This window comes from Nuphar pumila, chromosome 15, assembly GCF_984573655.1.
Source record: "Nuphar pumila chromosome 15, dmNupPumi1.hap1.1, whole genome shotgun sequence".
Lineage (NCBI taxonomy): Eukaryota > Viridiplantae > Streptophyta > Magnoliopsida > Nymphaeales > Nymphaeaceae > Nuphar > Nuphar pumila.
The window spans coordinates 44,776,468-44,796,171 of NC_143263.1; the positions used below are offsets into that span (position 1 = coordinate 44,776,468).

A 19,704-nucleotide genomic window follows, 5' to 3' on the forward strand; every position below is an offset into this window, starting at 1 on the left:
TTCATCTCCTTTATTCTTGGAACAAATGATTGAATCACCAAGTAGGATATAAACCCCACCACCATTTTGTGATTCATCAATATGGGACTATTCCACATCATCAAAGTCCAAACAAAGGTACTCCATAAAGAAAGAGGTTCCCAAATTATTTTCTTCTTTGAATTATTTTCTCATCTCTTCTTACATCCAACAGGTTCAGCCCTGTCAATGGGCCATGGGCAGGTCAACCAGGTCAGGGTTCTTCAATAGGCCGGTGAACTGGGCCATCCCGTCAGTCTGCGCCTTATAGAAGTGTAGATGACACATAGGCTATCGATGTCTTAGTCTACATGAGCTAGACTTTTGTTGAGCTTTTGAGACTTGGCCCAGACGGGTCGGTTTGACTGGGTTACAACCCACTGTGTGATTCCTACTCCTAAACCGAGTCATTGAAACTATTGAACTTGATTGCACTTCTTTAAACACACTATTTTCCTCTTTATTCAAACACAATTATACACTCTATGCCACAAGGACACGGTAAAAAGGACATTCGACACACCATTTTTTTTATGACTCGGAACCCTCACCGAGAACTTCGAGTAAACCTCAGGTGGGGTCACTGACACTCAAGCTCTTATGGAGACCACCAGTTAAAGGCACCCACACACCTGGTGAGAGTTGAATCTGGGATGAAAAGGTCAGCATCTTCACCCAAAGCCCCTTGCCATTGGGCAACCCGATGGGTGTTCGACACACCATTCTTGTATAATTTTTCATTAAGTGTATTAGGAGATATAACGTGTGAATAAATTTAAAGTATCCTTGTGACTAAGGGTGTGTACGGGTCAGGTTTGGTTCAGACTCAGGTGAAATCAGACTTGGATCAAATTTTTGGGTATGGTATCGAGTCTGAATCTAATCGGGTCTACTATAAGAGAAACTGTACTCGGACCCGATAAGAACTATATGAACTAGACCCACATTACAAGAAAAATGTTAAATAGCGATGGAAATTTGCGACGGATCTTTTTTATCATAAATTTGTGACGTATTAGTGAGAGAAAACTACCCGTTGCTAACATTCGAAATATTTGCAAAATTAGCGACGAAAAAAATTTCATCGCTAATTAGCGACTAATTCGCGACGAAATATTTCTGTCGCCAAATCTCAATACAAGAAAATGTTAATTAGAGATGAATGAGCGTCAAAATTTTTCGGTCGCTAATTAACGACAAAATTTTTCAGACGCTAAATTTTGATTTATTGCCTAGCGCAAATTTTTTTTCACCCCCATCGTACTTTTCCCCTTTTCACTGTGCGCAGTCGCTGCACACACACGTGCGCCTTCTCTTCTTCTCCTTTCTCTTCGTCATCCACGAACCGATCGAAGCCACATCATCGCCGACCCCCGCCGGCCGTCTCTTGTCTTCCCCTCCTTCCTCTCTCCTTTCCCTTCCCTTCTTTTTCACGGGTGCATAGTCGCCACGTCATTCTGGCGACCCCCTCTCTTTTGAAACCCTCCATTGCCGACGCTGGAAGCCGGTAGGGTTAGGTCGATGGCGGAGAGGGCGAGGGAAGGGATGGAGGTGACGACGTCGTCGTCAACGTTCTCTGCGTCGATTTCAGTGATTGATCGGAGGTACGAAGAGGCGGAGTACCTTTTTCTGCGAGGCTTCGGATTCCTGGGCGTTCGCCTTGTCCCTTCCCTCACATAGCTTTTGCAGACGGGTTGGCCAATCGATCGATCGTTCTTGCTTCCCGGAGGAAGAGGGCGGGTCGATGATGCCTGGTTCACCCCATCACCGGTGTAGTCGTTTCAATTTCAGAGGGGAAGGCTTTTTGGACCGGAGATCATCGGCGCCCGTTCTAGATTAGGGTTTTTCGCCTTCGGTCGATTTATTGTCTTCTGTAAATCTCCTTCCACGCAAATAGAGAGACATATAGACAGATTGTTGGATAGATTGTTTTTTTTTTCAGTATGGCGACGTCTTTGTTTCAGGTAAAAAAAAGAACTTCCTTTTATTCTTATTTCTTAGTTTTTTCCTGTTCGGGAACCATTATCGCATCGAGAATCATGAAAAGGGTTTCTGTTTGATCTCTTTTGTAATTTTTTCCCAAACTTGTCTTTCACTTGAGTCTGAATAAGTTACTTTGTTGTTGTTGTTGTTGTTGTTTTTAATGCTTCTCAAGAGATGCCCTGCTGCTAAGTGTTGATAATTCGCCTAGTTTGCTCGTGTGATTTTGGGGGTTTAGTAGCTAATATCTTCTTTCATCTGTATAAATAATGGGAATTTGAATCGTAATCTATGAAGCATGAGATTTCCTTGTAGAAGAAAGTATGTGGCGCGAAAACCTACTCACACAAACTTTACTTCCGCATTTATATTGCCCTTCAGTTTCAATTTCTTCTGGCTGGTGATCATGTTTGAGTTTTCATTTTGTTATGATTAATATATCTAGAAACCCTTGTGACTGGACGAATTCCTTGGGCTTATCGCATTGGGTGCTAATTTTTCCCCATTTGTAATTGTCAAATGTAAAAATGTCTTCAATTTTTCGTTTAATTTTGGACGTTTTAAACCAAAGTAGGTTTTTGTATGTTAAATATATGAACTGATGCTTACTGGAATTTGATTCAGTATACTTTGTGTTCATCGATATTGTTTTATTGTGGGTAATGAACTGTTTTTGTTCTTAGCGATCACATTTTTTGTGTTCTATGTTGTTGGAGATGTTAGCAACACACGGTCATGCTTGATGTTGAACTTTTGTTTTGCAGTCTACTCTAAATGGTTCAAACTCAAATCTTTCAAATTCTGCAAATACAGGCCGGGCTTTTACAACTTTTTTAGGGCAATCAGGATCAGCTTCTGTTTGGAATCTTGATTGCACTCCTCCTATGCAGATGATGAAACTGTATTCATACAAAAGTGCCTTGTTTGCAGGTGCTATACAAGGGCTTCGTAATGTCCGTGGGTGCTTTAGTCGGCAATTTTGATTCTCTAAGTATAAGATTAGGGACAAGGGAATAACAGAAAAACAATGAAAATAGGTCATGGCTTAAGTGAGCACACATATTGCTAAAGAAGAAACTTGGTATTCTGGCTTAAGATTGTTGCCAAAAACAAAAACTAAATCACTATCTTAAATTTACTTGGAACTCTTACTATTACATAGAGCTTAGAGTATTTTTTTCTGCAACTAATCTAAAGTTGTATCTTGTTCATTAGAGTTCACTTTTGGAGATTTTTTTAACTTTCCTTGTGATTTTCTATCACATATAAGTGATTCTAGAATTTATTGAACCATCTTTTACGGTGTTGTGTTGTTCTCAATTATTTGATGTAGCTAGATATGTTTATTATGATTATTTTAATATTTTATGATGCTGAAATAGGATATATATCTTTGAAGACTTCTAAACTTGTATCTCAATGTGCTTTTTCTAACATTCCATGGTTTCAATATGTTTCTTTACAGAAAGTAAACCATGGGAAATATCAATGAGATTTGGAAAGTTTGATGAGGTACTAGGGCCAGGATGCCATTGCCTGCCTTGGTTTCTTGGTAGTCAGCTTTCTGGAACTCTCACCCTTAGGTTGCAACAACTGGATGTTCGTTGTGAAACTAAGACGAAGGTACACTGATTTTGTTTATGTCACATCATAGTGCTGGTAGTTGTTTATCCTTTGAGAACTCCCTGTTGCATATTATCCATCAATAGTGATACTTTATGTATTTATTCTGTTTTGGGAGTATATTTATAGTTGCAGCCTGCATCTTCCTCAACTTGTGTGCTTTATTGGATTTCAAGCTTGTAACTTCTATTCGATACAACATAACAGGATAGTTTTTTCTTAAAATTGGTCTGATGTTAGAATTGCCTTTTCCTTAAACGCAATCAGTGGACTGCATGATAGGTTTACACTTATACTTGGTTTGCCATATTCCAGTTCTCTTATAGTAATAACATTCACATGGCTTCTTATTTCAACCACCTAGAATATGTTGATTGATGTTTGAAATGGTTGAAAGACTGATTTTGCAGCACAAGAAAATCATGGGATGCTCTGTCCAGGCAATACAATGAGGAGTATGAACAATGTATAGAAGACATTGTTCGTACTGAAGAAGGTATATCAAACATTTACTGAGATTAGGGGGGGGGGGGCGCCCCTGGCGGGGGGTCGTGAGGGGCAGCGCCCCTCGGAAGAAAAAAAAATTGGGCTTATGTTTGAGACCCAGTGTCTTATGGATCAGACTTGATTTTTTACTAGCAGCTTAGTTAAAACTGCGTAAAAAAATCTTAATTTTTGGTAAATGAAGACTTTGACTCTCATTTGACTAAAAAATTCAAGGCGTGTACGTCTCGGCTTGAGGTGCATGCCTCGGCTTGAGGCGCACGCCTCGAGGTTCTTTTTCAATTTTTTTTTTAAATTTGACGACCAATTAGCGACAGAATATATCCGACGCTAATATTCAACGATGAATTTTCGATGTTTTGCGATTAATTATATTTCGTCGCTAATCCGTCGCTATTGTAGCGACAGATTAGTGACGAAATATAATCTGTCACAAAACCAAACCAATTACTGTTTAGCGATGAACGTTATCCTTCACTAATCCGTTGCTAATTAGCGACGGATTAACGACAGATAAATTTTGTTGCAGTTTAGCGACTAGAATTATGTAACGGACGTTATCTGTCGCTAAGCCATTGCTAACCGCGTTAGCGACGGATTGAATCCGTCGCTAATACACATCTTTCTTGTAGTGCCAGACCATACCCAGTAAAATAATACTTTTTTATCATTTTTATATTGAAAAACTCTGGATCTTAACATAACTTAGGTCGGGTCTGGTATAAAATTTTACAAACTATACTTGGGTCCATGTATTAATCGGACCTTTGGGTCCGAACTCGGGTCTTCTTATTTGTCACCATACTCGGGTATTAGTCTTTTTTGTGTGTGTGTGTGTGTGTGTGTGTGACAAAGGAAACCCCTAATTGACCAGGTTAAGCTGGACTTGGTTATCACCAAGATCAAGTAGTCTTTTTTGTTTTTCTTTTGTGTGACAAAGGAAAACCCTGACCAAGAACCTGGTCACTTAATGGGCTCGCCTCAATGCGAAGTAAAACTTGTGGTTGAGGACATGACCACCCAGCCTTACGTTCTCCAATAAAGACCAAGATCAAGTTGTCAAATGCACGTTTAGAAGGAAGGTAACATGGCCACTAATTATAAAGATATTGTAAATTAGAAGATAAAGATATACTAGAAACATAAGATAACGTGCGTTTCCCACATTTGGGAGACTCGTTTCCCATGCGTTTCCCATATTTGACAAATAAGTTTGGTGAGTTCTTTCTTCCTGTTAAACTTTTCCCATTCGTTTCCCAATTCATTTTCTGTTTCCCGTTTCACATTTTGTTTAGAGGAAAATGGAAATGCTTGGAGATTACTCCGAATTATATTGAAAATTTATGTAAGATCTGTCAGTATAAAGAATTGCATGAGCGCAAAAAAAAAAAAAAACATATCCCATAGACAACAAAGGATCCTTACACAGACATTTTCCAATGAAAAAACGTCTCGCAAACGAAACAACAGGGTCCATAGTCAAGCTGGAAACTCTTTGAATCGCGCGCCTTCATATGCATTGCAGCTGGAAACTCTTTGAATCGGTCGCAGTAACTCGCCTCCACCAAAATTACCACCAAGGTGGTATCCCATGTGCTTAGTAGGTCCATAGTCAAGCTGAAGACCCAGGATCGAATCCTTCTGACACATGGGGGCCGCTGCCTAACCCTACTTGCCTTTCAAAAAAATAAAAATAAAATGTCCTCCATCAAATCCATCTAAAGCCTATTATAAAATATAATTTCTTACCAATGGGGCTTAGAGTAAGTGCACGTCGGTCGGTCTGCCTAATCCAGCTGGAATTTCAAAACAATATGTATATATATAATTCATCGTTATCATATTCTGAATACGTACATCAAGCTCATACCGCTGACACTGACTAACACAAATCTAAAAGTGATCAGGTTAATGTTCCCATCCAATACAGATCAGTGAGAAAAAATCTGAACCCGTTTGCTCACCCTCGTCCGGCCAACCAGAATATCTCCATCGTACAACAAACAACAACAACAACTACGCCTTCATCCCAAAACAATTGGGGTCAGCGATATGAACCAAAAAAGAAATTCATTTTGGGTCTTCCACATGAATCCTTTTCCTCCAATCATTTCTATCCAACGCCATGTCCTCGGTGAGGTTCAAAGCATTCATATCCTTTCCTATCATCTCCATCCAAGTCTTCCTAGGCCTACCCCGACCTCTTTTAACTAATATATTTTCCCATTTCTCCAACCTTCTAACTGGAGCATCATTAGGCCTTCGCCGAATATGTCCAAACCACCGTAAACGATTCTCTCGCATCTTATTTTCAATGGGTGCAACACCTACCTTCTTACGTATCTCTTCGTTCTGAATCTTATCTTTTATTGTATTTCCACACATCCATCTAAGCATCTGCATCTCAGCTACACTCATTTTTTGAATATGATGTCTCTTGGCAGCCCAACATTCCGTACCATATAGTAAAGCGGGTCTAATAGTCGTCCTATAAAACTTTCCCTTCAACCGCAATGGCATTCTACGATCGCACAGCACTCCAGTAGCACTTTTCCATTTCATCCACCCAACCTTTATCCTATGATTTACATCTCCATCAATTTCTCCATACTTTTGAATGATGGATCCCAAATATTTGAAATAATCATTCACCGGTATATCTTGCTCACCAAGCTTCACTACACTCCCATCCCTACTTCGTTGCTTACTAAACCGACATTCCATATATTCAGTCTTACTCTTACTCAACTTAAAACCTCTAGCTTCCAATGTCTGTCTCCATAATTCTAACTTAGCATTAACCCTAGCTCTAGACTCATCAATCAAAACAATATCATCAGCAAACAACATACACCACGGTACATTTTCTTGAATTGATCTCGTAAGCTCATCCATCACTATCGCAAATAGGAAAGGGCTTAAAGCAGATCCTTGATGTAACCCAACCGTTATCGGAAAATTGGTTGTCACCCCTCCACAAGTGCGGACATTGGTTACTACTCCTTCATACATATCTTTAATTATACTAATGTACTTGAGAGAAACACCTTTCTTCATCATTGTCCACCAAAGAACGTCCCTAGGTACTCTATCGTATGCCTTCTCTAAATCAATAAAAACCATATGCAAATCTTTGTTCCTCTCTCTATATCTTTCAATAAGTTGTCTAAGAAGATGTATAGCTTCCATAGTTGATCTTCCAGGCATAAAACCAAATTGATTCTCCGATATCATGACAACCTTCCTCAACCTAGACTCAATCACCCTCTCCCAAAGTTTCATAGTATGACTCATGAGTTTTATACCACGATAGTTTGTGCAATCTTGTATATCACCCTTATTCTTATATAAAGGCACCAAAGTACTCTTCCTCCACTCATTAGGCATCTTATTTGTTCGCCAAATCAAGTTAAAAAGATTTGTCAACCATTCTAAACCTTTCTCTCCCAAGCATTTCCAAGCCTCGATAGGTATACCATCTGGGCCAACTGCCCTTCTTGATTTCATTTTCTTCAAAGCCTCTGCAATTTCTTTCTTTTGAATCTTGTGCATGAAGTCACGATTTATCTCATGAAAAGGAATGGAGAAGTCTCCAAGATCTTGAGCATGACTATCATTAAATAGCTTATCAAAATAATCTTTCCATCTCTCCTTAATCTCCTCATCTATATCTCCATCGTGATAAAACGAATTTCTTTTCTCTGATTGTTTTTCCCAATTCATTTCCTGTTTCTGGTTTCACATGCATCTCAAAAACCTCTTTTCCGTTTCCATCTCCCACCATGTTATCATTTTCTTTTCCCTTTCTGACCAACTCGACCAATGTTATCAGTATCGGCCGATACTCATCGTAACGCTGGAAGCCTGAATATGTTATTTTTTAATAAATGTAAAAATTTCAAAAAATAAATTTTAATTTAAGATTGACATGCAATAATTTTTTTAATCATTTTAGGCTGATACAGAACGATTCACAACATTGAGCAGGTTATATGTTTCCCCAGGAACACGCAACACGCACTGTAGCTTCCTGGGTCCCACTTAGCACCGTGTGGCGCTACGTGAGAGTGTATTGGAGGGTTGTACATCCCGCAGGTTGATGTACGGCTCCCTCCTACACTCCACTGAATGTCACACGGCACTCAATGGAGACTCCGAAACACGCACCGTAGCTACAGGTTATATGTTCACAACATTGAGCAGGTTATATGTTCCCCTAGGAACATGCAATGTAGCTTTCTGGGTCCCCCACGTGGCGCTATGTGGGGGTGTACGGGAGAGTCGTACATCCTGTCAAGTTGATGTACGACAGTGTACAGCTTCCTCCTACACGCTCACTGAGCGTCATGCGACACTCAGTGGGGACTCCAGAACATGCACCGTAGCTACAATGCGTGTTTGGGTGATGCACACGCAACACTCTCTCCAACTGGACAGGCCAATCCACAGATATAATTTCTGCGTGAATGGAATATGAGAGGCTGGAATGCAAGGCGGCAATTGAAATTTGAACCAACCATACCGACAAGGACAACCCCGTGGTAGGCATGATTATTGAAACATGAGCATGAGGTTAGAAATTTGGCAAGATTCTTGATGTTAGAAATTTGGCAAGATTCTTGATGATGGTTTTGAGCTCTCTCTCTCTCTCTCTCTCTCTCTCTCTCTCTTGGTGAGAGAGGATCCAGTAAAACGCATTAGCAATCTCACCCAGAATTTAGGACCACAAACCCCACCCTCTGTGTGTCCCACTTGTATTGAGCTACAGTAAAGAGGGGTGAGATTACCCAACCCCTCGCTAATCTCTTCTCTCTCTTTTGGTTCATTCTTTTTTTTTTAGCATCCTTAGGAGCAACTAAAGGTTAACACCTTTTTCTTTTACTTTTTAAGTTCCTAGCTAATAAAAGTTGGTGCCATATGATGCAAATAAATGTTTTTTTTTTCTACCTTGCTTATTTCTATTGGTAGGGTATCTTGGTCACTTGTTCAGTTTCTTTGCACTCTTTTTTTTTTTAAGAGTAGGAAAATATTGGTCCATTCACTAAAAATACAGAAAAAGAAGGTATTATAGATATAAGAAAGACTGAATCTTTTTTTTTTCTGATTTTTGAAAGAAAAAGAAAACAGCAAGAATACGGGAAACGTCAACAATTTTTCTAATATTATTAAGCTATTGGATACTTCACCTAAACATGCTCTGATGTCATGAATGTCTCAACATTGTTAATTTCATTGAAGAAAGCATGATGGTTTTGAATGAAAGAGACATGATGTGTCTCTCTCTTGAATGTCGCATGTTTTTAGATATTCTAACATGTGTTTTTCTTTTGATATTTACAGGGAGAAACCATCCCCAGGATTAGAGACCTAGTTGCGCTGGCTTTGCATGACAGGGTAAAACTTCATGGGGCTACCCTTGCCACCAAAGAGTCGCCATGTGCAAGGGATGACGCCCATGGGATTTGAATACAAACCATCGGACTAGCGGCCAAGGTCCCATCCCACTGTGCCAAACCCTTCGGATCTGGAACTTGAAAGAGACTTTCGGATTTGAGAATGGAGCCTCCCCCTCTTGAATCCAATTGGATCCAGCCTTTTATACTGGAGTTCTTAGAATAAAGTAGCAGGCTAGGACCAGCATGGCTATTCAACGACTGGAGCTAAAGTCTTAAGCACAAATTCATACTTAAAGCTAAATGACGATCTTTGGCATAATAATGTTGAAAAAAAATTGTATAATCTCCTTAGTTTCAAACAAGTTGATGTAAACGCCACTAATATTTAGGCCTTATCTATTGTTGATGATGAAAACGACTATAAAAAACTCCAGACTTTTTTATGTTTAAAAGTAACAGCCTCTGATCAAGTTGGGAGAATTGAATAGTTGGCCCTCCTAAAAGGGAGAGCTGATCAGGTGCGATGTGATTGCACACTTTTAGCGTGCTGCTGCACCTGATCATCTACCAACTGCCGTCGAGCCTCACAGTTGGCATGCGGTATTCTGTGTTCTGAAGATGGTGAGGTGGAGCAACACGCCAAAAGTGTGCAATCACAATGCACATGATCCTCCCTCACTGAAAAGCCCCCAAAGGGTCCAATTTTTTACAAGTGTTTCATCAATTAGCTTTAAAAGTATTGGTGGCTTATTATCTGTACCATCCAAAAGCCAAACCACCTATGACGAGAGGACCGTACGAATCTACGTGTCATGTTCATCAAGAGATCTTTCCCCAATTTTCAATTAAAGGCACCTTGGCTTACACCCATGCAGGGGTGCCAATGTGTCGGGTTTGACCCGGACCCGACCCATACCAAACCTTATAAGGTCAAGTTTGGTGATAAATAAGAAAAAAAAAACTGATAAGAATTCCGATCAGACCCCAAGAATCCAATTAATACATGGAGCCAGGTATGGTTTGTGAAATTAAGATCTGCAGTTTTTCAATGTAAAAATGACAAAAAAATAGTACTTTACCGGGTCTGGTTCATGTAGTTCTTATAGGATCCGGGTATGATTTCTCTTATGGTGGATCCGATTAAACCCAGGTTCAGACCCGGTATCATCATGTCAAATCTGGTTTGAGTCTGGTTTCATCTGGGTCCGAACCAAACCCGACTCGTTGACAACCCCTACACGCATGTGAGAATCATTTATTCTCCCTCTGAGAGGGCACGCGTTTGCAAAGCCTTGTGAAAATTAGATTTTCTCAAGATCCATTAAATGTAAATCACAGTTACAACACTTTCTCAAATTTTTATAAAAACAAAAAAGTGAAAGTTGTGATTGTGATTCTTACTTGAGAATTAATGCTCCTCTCTTGAAATGTGAGAAAGCTGTCCACAAGCCTGGTGACCAACTTTCTCAAGTGTGATAGCTCGTCAATGCGACCAAAGCAAACATGCCCTTAGTTGCCAAGAGAACAAATTTTCATGTAATTGCAAACATAAGAAAATGATCTCATTGTTGTATGAGTGAATGCTTCAAAAAAGAAAATGATTCTCAAACTTAGAGAGAGGGAATACTCAGGGTTACGAAAGTAACTCCAGTTTTTTATAGAGAGATATTCAAAAGTAAATCAGAATCACTTTCGCAAAGTGCGTGCAAGCATGCTCTGAGTAACTCTTAACAAAGGTTAAAAAATATTCATTTCCGTTCAAGTTGCATTGTTGATTAAATAGTAATCAAGGCAGTAAAGTTATTCTTTCATAAATTAATTGCAGTTATTTTTTTTCTGTCAAAAAGCAGAAAAGATAATTGTCATAAGAAGTTAAAATTACTAATATAATTTATTGTTTTTGTTCCCTTGCGACTTACAGTGTACAGTTGCGCTTAGAGTCTATTTTGCTTTTGTTGAGTCTGATGTAAGCTGCCCGGTTCAGGTGAATCAATACCCCGAAGGGGCAGCCCGTATACTTGAACTGTAATAGCCTGTGGGCAAAATTGTGAATGAAGTAAATGCTTTGAGCTTTCTTTTGTTCACCCTCGTTGTGATTGCTTCTTGTGATTGCAATTTCTCTTCCTCTATTCTCTCTTGCTCTCTTGCACTCTGATTACAAGCTTCCGTGACCGGCAAGCGAGCTGACGAGTAGGCTTGCGGCGGTAAGGAAGGACTGTCGCGCCGCGCTGGCCCATTGAAGGAAATAGGCCTGTGACAAGTAGTACCAGAGCTCGTTCTCGTGCTGGGGAAGGGACTCCGGAGTCGGTGTCGACAGACACGCCGACAGGTTGCGATTTGTGAGCAAGACATCGTGGCGCCTTATCAACACTTGCGCAACACCAAAGGCAAGGCAGTTGCCGAAGCTGAGGAGATGGGTTCACCTCGGGGCCAAGAAGAGTTGGCTGCAACTGTTAACAAGCTGGTTGAAGATGTGACTTTGCATGATGAAGCGATTTCACGCGCATGTGAATCATTCAATGGATTGAATGATGTGGTGGCGAGCCTGCAAGAGCAGGTGAACTTACTAATGGAGAAGGTCACTTCATTGACGACTACAGTGACCGATCTTGAGTTGAGGAATCGTATGTTGCAGCGAACGGTAACCCTAAATGGCGGAAATGGTGAGAGACCATCAAAGATTGATGTACCTAGACCTGCAAAATTCAATAGTTCTCGTGACAGCAAGGCCATTGAGAACTTCTTGTTCCAAGTAGAAGACTACTTGGATATCCAGAATATGACCCTCGAAGATATGAGGATCAAGGCTGCAGCGGCCTTACTTGATGGTGATGCTATCGCTTGGTGGAGGCGGAAGCGCAATGACATGGAGAGGGGTCAATGTGTGATAGACACCTTTGATGATTTCAAAGTAGAGTTGTGCAACTACTTCATGCCAAGAAATGCGCAGAGACAGGCTTACCGGATGGTTCGTGAGCTCAAACATACTGGTTCGTTGCAAGACTATGTCAGAACATTCCAGAAGCTTATGCTGGAGATACCTAATATGCCAGAAGACGACATGCTCAACTGGTTCATTGTGGGACTTCAACCATAGGCACAGTCTGAAGTGGAAAGGAGCAACCCCCGTATTTTGGAAGATGCATATGCGGCGGCTGAGCGCTTAGTTGACACTCAGCGCAAGCCTTTCACCCCATCAACCAAAGTTGGGAAGAAGCCTGACCACGAAGGCAAGAAGGATGAGTAGCGCAACGATAAAGGTGAGGCGTCGACACGCCATCAATCCGAAAAGAAACAGAACTACACAAAGCATAACAACAACAAGGGTGTGGTTGTGACATGTTGGTTCTGTGGTGATAGACATATCGTCCGGCAATGCCCAAAGCGCCTTGTAAAGGACGACGGGCAAGCCAATGCTGCACAGGAAGAATGCAGCAATACTGAATACAGTGACACTGAGACCATGCAACCGAGGATGGGCGCCATGCGATCGATCAATGCAGCCAGAAGTTGTGCGGCTAAAAACATGCAGGTCAGTAAGAAACTCATGTACGCTGAAGTTATTATGAATGGAAAGTCTACTTCAGCAATGATAGACTCCGAGGCCACACACAACTTTGTCTCGCGGGAAGAGGCAGAACAGTTGGGCTTGAAGCATGGGCCAAAGCAGAGGACCATTAAAACGGTAAACTCTGAGGCCAATCCCATCCTTGGTGAAGCAAGGGATGTGGCTATTCAAGTGGGAAGTTGGGTCGATAAAGCCAACTTCTCTGTGGTGCCCCTGGACGATTTCAAGATGATTTTTGGGTATGGAGTTTCTGCGAAGCCAGAATGTTATGATGTTGCCAAAATTCAACACGCTGACGATCATGGAGTCAGACCTGTCCCACACAGTGCAGTGCCTTACGCAGAAAGGCAAGTCTTCAGTGTTGTCGGCAATGCAATTAAAGAAGGGTGTCAAGCATGGGGAGCAGACATTCTTAGTGGCAGTGCGCGCAGAAGAAGGGAAGGTGGAAGCAGCAGTGCCACCGACCCTAGCCCCACTATTGGAGGAGTTTCGGGGAGTGATGCCCCCGGAATTGCCAAAGCGTCTTCCGCCAAGACGCGAGGTCGACCACAAGATTGAGTTGACCCCGAAAGCGAAGCCTCCTGCGATGGTTCCATACCGTATGGGGCCAGCTGAGCTGAAGGAACTGCGCAGGCAGTTAGACGAGATGTTGGACGCATTGTTCGTTCATCAAAAGCCCCATTTGGTGCCCCGATCCTTTTTCAGATGAAACATGATGGCTCTAAACGATTATGTGTGTATTATCGTACCTTGAATAAGATCACGGTGAAGAACAAGTACCCATTGCCATTGATAGCGGACTTGTTCGATCAGCTAGGCAGTGCCTGTATCTTTTCCAAGCTAGATCTGCGATCGGGTTACTGGCAGGTGAGGATTGCCGAAGGTGATGAGCCGAAAACAACTTGCGTCACACGCTATGGTGCTTACGAATTTTTAGTAATGCCATTCGGGTTGACAAATGCTCCAGCCACTTTCACGACTTTAATGAACCAGATCTTCTACCCTTAGACAAGTTTGTGGTAGTCTACTTGGATGATATTGTGATCTACAGCAGCAACATGGAGGAACATGTCGGGCACTTGTGAACAGTGTTTCAGGTGCTGAAGGAGAATGACCTCTGTGTCAAACGAGAGAAGTGTCTCTTCGGACAGGAGAAGATCAACTTCCTTAGCCACGTTGTGGGGCGTGGTGTGCTGCGTATGGATGGGCAGAAGATAAGGGTCATCCAGGAATGGGTTCCGCCAAGCAAAGTGCCAGAATTGCGGTCATTCCTTGGTTTGGCAAACTATTATCGACGTTTCATCGAAGGTTATTCCCTCATTGCTGTGCCCCTCACAGATTTGTTAAAGAAGAATCAGGTATGGCTCTGGACAGGAGCGTGCCAAGATGCCTTCGATGGCTTGAAGAAAGCCTTAGTGAGGGAGTCAGTGCTGCGACTGCCTAATCATTCGAGACCCTTTGAAGTCCACACTGATGCCTCAGACTTTGCCATTGGCGGAGTTATTATGCAAGATGGTCATCCGATCGCATATGAGAGTCGTAAGCTAAAGGATGCAGAGAGGCGTTACACAATGCACGAACGTGAGATGACCGCCATTGTGTATTGCCTCAAGACCTGGCGGCACTACCTTTTGGGTGCCGAGTTCGTCGTCAAGATGGACAATGTGGCCTCAAGCTATTTTCAGACACAAAAGAAGTTGACGCCTAAACAAGCTCGATGGCAGATGTTTTTGGTTGAGTTCGACTTTGCCTTGGAGTACAAGGTTGGAAAGACCAATGTTGTGGCGGATGCCTTGAGCCGTAGGGCTGAACTGGCAGTTGCACGTGCGGAGTCTTTTGAAGTGCATTTGGAGGGTGCATTGCTGAGCCGCATCCGCGAGGGTACATAGCAGGATCCGACCGCACAACACCTTGTTTCTCTGGCGCAGGCAGGGAAGACTCGACGATTTTGGCTACAGGATGGCCTCCTTGTAACAAAAGGGGGACGCATCTTTGTACCACGGTGGGGAAGCCTTCGCCGAGAGCTACTCAAGGAGTGCCATGATACACTATGGGTCGGCCATCCTGGTCAGGAGCGGACCTTAGCACTCCTTGAGCGCGGCTACTATTGGCCGCAGATGAGAGACGACGTTGAGGGGTATGTGCGAACATGCCTCATCTGCCAGCAAGATAAGGGGACAAACCAGAAGGCTGCCGATCTCCTTGAGCCTCTACCAATTCCAGAACGTCCTTGGGATAGCATCTCCATGGACTTTATTGTTAGTCTGCCAAAGGTAGAGGGCCTCAGTTCTATTTTGGTTGTGGTGGATCGTTTATCAAAGTATGCCACCTTCATCCCAGCTTCCAAGGAGTGCCCTGCAGAGAAGACTGTAGAGTTGTTCGTAAAGCATGTGGTGAAGCACTGGGGCATACCAAAGAGCATTGTGAGTGATCGCGATGCTCGCTTCACGGGCAAGTTCTGGCGTGAAGTATTTCGGCTACTTGGCTCTGAGTTGTTGTTTTCAACAAGCTTCCATCCACAGACAGATGGGCAGACAGAGCGTATCAACGGGATACTGGAGCAGTACCTTAGGCACTTTGTTAGTGCCAATCAGAAAAATTGGGTGAAGCTCCTTGATGTGGCACAGTTTTGTTATAATCTACAGAAGAGCGAGTCTTCAGGCCATAGTCCGTTCGAGATAGCCACGAGGCAGCAGACACTGACCCCGCACACTCTTGCCACACAGGAAAAGGGAAGACCATCATTCGCCTATCAGTTTGTTCGCGACTGGCACGAGCAAAATGAGTTAGCGAAAGCATTCTTACACAAAGCGGAAAAGAGAATGAAGAAGTGGGCGGACAAACACTGTCGGCCCGCAGGGTTCCAAGTTGGCGACCAAGTGTTGGTGAAGTTATATCCTGGTCGCACAGGCATCTTCTGTGGGCGGCACCGCGGACTACTCAGAAAGTATGAGGGACCCTTCACCATCACAAAGAAGGTGGGCAAGCTGGCATACAAGCTGGGGTTGTCCCCAGACTTCAAGGTGCACCCGGTGTTCCACGTGTGCAACCTCAAGCAGTTTCATCCAGATGATGGAGAACCGAAACGCATTGTGCCGCAACGCGCTCCCATCATGCAGAGGGCCCCGGCAGCACAACGGGTCGAGAAGCACCTCAGTCAGATCCTTCGCCACAAGGTCAACTACTTGGGACAAGCAAAGAAATACTTGGTGCAGTGGGAGGAAACAACGGAACCAATGTGGGAGTCTGCATTTCGAATGAACAGCCGCTACCCGACTGAAGTGAGGGCCTACCACGAAACAGATGGCGCCGAGGACGGCGCATGATTTGAAGGGGGGAGCATGTTCCCTTGCGACTTACAGTGTACAGTTGCGCTTAGAGTCTGTTTTGCTTTTGTTGAGTCTGATGTAAGCTGCCCGGTTCAGGTGAATCAATACCCCGAAGGGGCAGCCCGTATACTTGAACTGTAATAGCTTGCGGGCAAAATTGTGAATGAAGTAAATGCGTTGAGCTTTCTTTTGTTCACCCTCGTTGTGATTGCTTCTTGTGATTGCAATTTCTCTCCCTCTATTCTCTCTTGCTCTCTTGCACTCTGATTACAAGCTTCCGCGACCGGCAAGCGAGCTGACGAGTAGGCTTGCGGCGGTAAGGAAGGACCGTCGCGCCGCGCTGGCCCATTGAAGGAAATAGGCCCGTGACAGTTTTATTGTCTTTGCTAAATGTCAAACATTCTCTGCATGGGAAAAATTATTCTCCGCTTGGTGAGATTTTCATATGCAACTCTCTGTATTGAGGTTAAGATTGAGCAAAAGTAGCATGCATTGTGGAGCCAGAAATGGGAGGGGAGATGATATTTAATGCGGGTTTAATTAATACCTCCTACCTCCACAGGTGTTTGAGAACCTCGATTTGGGAGATGAGAATGGTGTTGAGAGCGGAGAAGAGAGTAGAGACCAGTCATTTTCAACCAATTTTCATCTCCACTTTCATCACCCCTCTCATCTCCTCTCCAACAGTGGCTCCCAAATAGAGAGTAATTGGCTGCCAAGCTTTTTTAATGAAAATGCATAAATAAGACAAAAAGAAACCAGCCCAAAAATAGTTGAGTGAACAATTGAAGAGTCAACACAATCCAAGACTCTAAATTGGTCAAATGACTGAGCTCAGAAAAGGGGGGGCTGGTAGTCTGGTAGATGTTGGACTTAGGCATCCAACCAACTCAATACCACCAATAACTTCAAATTCAATTCATCCAATATTATAACTGCATTAAGATTGAGGTGCAAAATCCCAAATATTTACTGAATAGGAAGCACACAAATTTTTTAGGCTTGTTCTTATCATAGTCACAAATATCGCCAATACTTTGAAAATATCACAAATTTAACATGATAATTTCGCTGGCCATAAAAAATGCAATATTTACAAAATTGAAAATATCACATTTTCTTGAGAAAAAATAGATTTTTGAAGATATCGTGAGATCTTCCCAAAGGCAACAATCTTTTTTAAGATGCACTTCTTCAAAATGGTAGGAACTGTCATGTCCAGCTCTTCTCAAAACTCTTTTTTTTTTTGTATGAAGGGCAAGTTTAAACTTTAAACCCTAGACTTATAATCTCATGAGAAATGAAAAAAAAATAATGACATCAAATGGAAGGGATGAACGAAGCTTCCAACCGTGTCGTGTCAGTTATATATGCAGGAAAGGATAGGGGTGGCAATTTCTGACACGACCCGCCAACCCGCCTCTTAGGCGGGTTCGGGTTGGGATTAAGCCAACCCGTTTAATAAACGGGTCGACCCGCGTAACCCGTTTATTAAACAGGTCGGGTTCGGGTTGGGGGTATGCCAACCCGCCTGACTCGTTTAATAAACGGGTTAGGCGGGTGGGTCGACCCGCCAACCCGACCCGCCAACCCGTCTGCCAACCCGCCAACCCGACCCGCCAACCCGACCCGCGAACCTGAGAACCCGTTTACCCGACCCAACCCATTTATTAAATGGGTTGGCGGGTTACCCGTTTATTAAACGGGTCGGGTTCGTGTTTGCCACAGTCGACCCGTTTAATAAACGGGTCGGGTTCGGGTTGAGGTATGCTGACCCGCCAACCCGACACGATTGCCACCCCTAGGAAAGGAGGGCAAGAAAGGAAAAAAAAAGGGAAGTTACACCAAATGACTAAAATGCCTTTACAACCAAGTTAAAAAATGACTAAAGAAATTTCTTATAACTCTCTTCCTTTCATGTGTCCCTATGTTTGACAACTTTAAGTTTTGATGAGGAATTCACATTTCCATTTGTACTTTTGTTTCAACAGAATCAAGGCCCACCATTCATTGTTGTTGAAATTTTGTTTTTTTCAGTATTTGAGGTTAACTCAAAAGCATGGCATTATCTCCCAAGGTCCTTTTGGTTGGATGCAATATAGCAGAAACATAATAGCAGTTGTTCCATGACATCAATTCACGTGTTTGCTTTTTTGGGCTGGTATTCTATGTCCATAATTATTGTACTTTTTTGGCAGATTATCCTATCCCACATTCAACTCTAGCAATTCTCCATCTTTTTTTTAGGGACTGTTTGTTTCATGTAATTTTCATGGGAAATTGCAGAGTTGGCACTCCTTTTCCATCGTGAGTGAAATAAACATCAAAATATCATGGTAAGAAAGGGTCGTGTAGGCACAAATGGGCCCTAGTTTTTTCCACCCCCTACATTTTTCATATTCTCATGGGAAGGCTGAGCTAGCAAGATCTTATAGTAATCTATATATGCCCATTCTCATGAAAAGCCTTTCATTTCAATGAGAATGAAACAAAAGAGCCTTTAGGGTGCACTTGGATGTTTGAGGGAAAAAAAAATCTCAGAGACAAATTGTCTGTGAAGATTCTCGTGGGTCCACTAACTTTGGGTAAAAAAAAAGAAAGGAGCAAAATGTCGCCAGACTGTTTTATCTAAAAGTGAATAAAAACGCCCTCATTTATTTTTTGGATGATCCATGAAAAAAAAAACTCTCATCACCTACCTCACATTCGCTGGCCTCTGGTTGGTGAAACCCTCAAGATCCCCCCGTCCACCGGAGATCACACCCAGCTTCCACCTTGCAGCTCCTTGTCCACCGGAGATCACACCCAACTTCGACCTTGCAGCAAGGGGACACCATCGGTGGATTTTGAACTTGTGATATCCCATCAACTTGGTGACATTCAAGGCTTGCCCATACCAGATAAACAAAGCCATCGTGGGCAAAAATGCTCTCACTATTGATTGGTTTAACAAAAGACGGTGCGATGATATCAGTTGTGTTGTTCAATAAAAGAAGGATAAAAATGCCATTTTGTGCCGTCAGTGACAGTGAGTAAATGTAGGCGCGGGCATTTGAATTGTATTCATACAATGTGGCAGTTGAATGTAGTTAGCAGAAATATTAGGCAGCTCTTTGTAAAGAGCTGATACGTTGAGTGGTTATCTGTAAATTACTTTTAAAAATAAAAATCCATTGTTGGCAACAGACTTTGAGAGGTGTGGGTCCCACGTGCTTTGGAGAGGGAAAAACACAAGTCCCTGTGTACTTCACCAAAGTAAGGGCCAAGTGCATTTGGATGCCAATGT

At 42.6% G+C, this 19,704-nt stretch overlaps 1 long non-coding RNA gene across 1 annotated transcript; it reads left to right on the forward strand.

Annotated features, from left to right (window-relative positions):
• The first annotated feature begins 1,375 nt into the window (after positions 1-1,375).
• LOC149815289 (uncharacterized) lies at positions 1,376-9,906 on the forward strand. Its single transcript, XR_016428080.1, has 3 exons — positions 1,376-1,982; positions 3,464-3,621; positions 9,466-9,906. It is a non-coding gene; the product is annotated as an uncharacterized LOC149815289 (long non-coding RNA).
• The last annotated feature ends 9,798 nt before the right edge of the window (positions 9,907-19,704 follow it).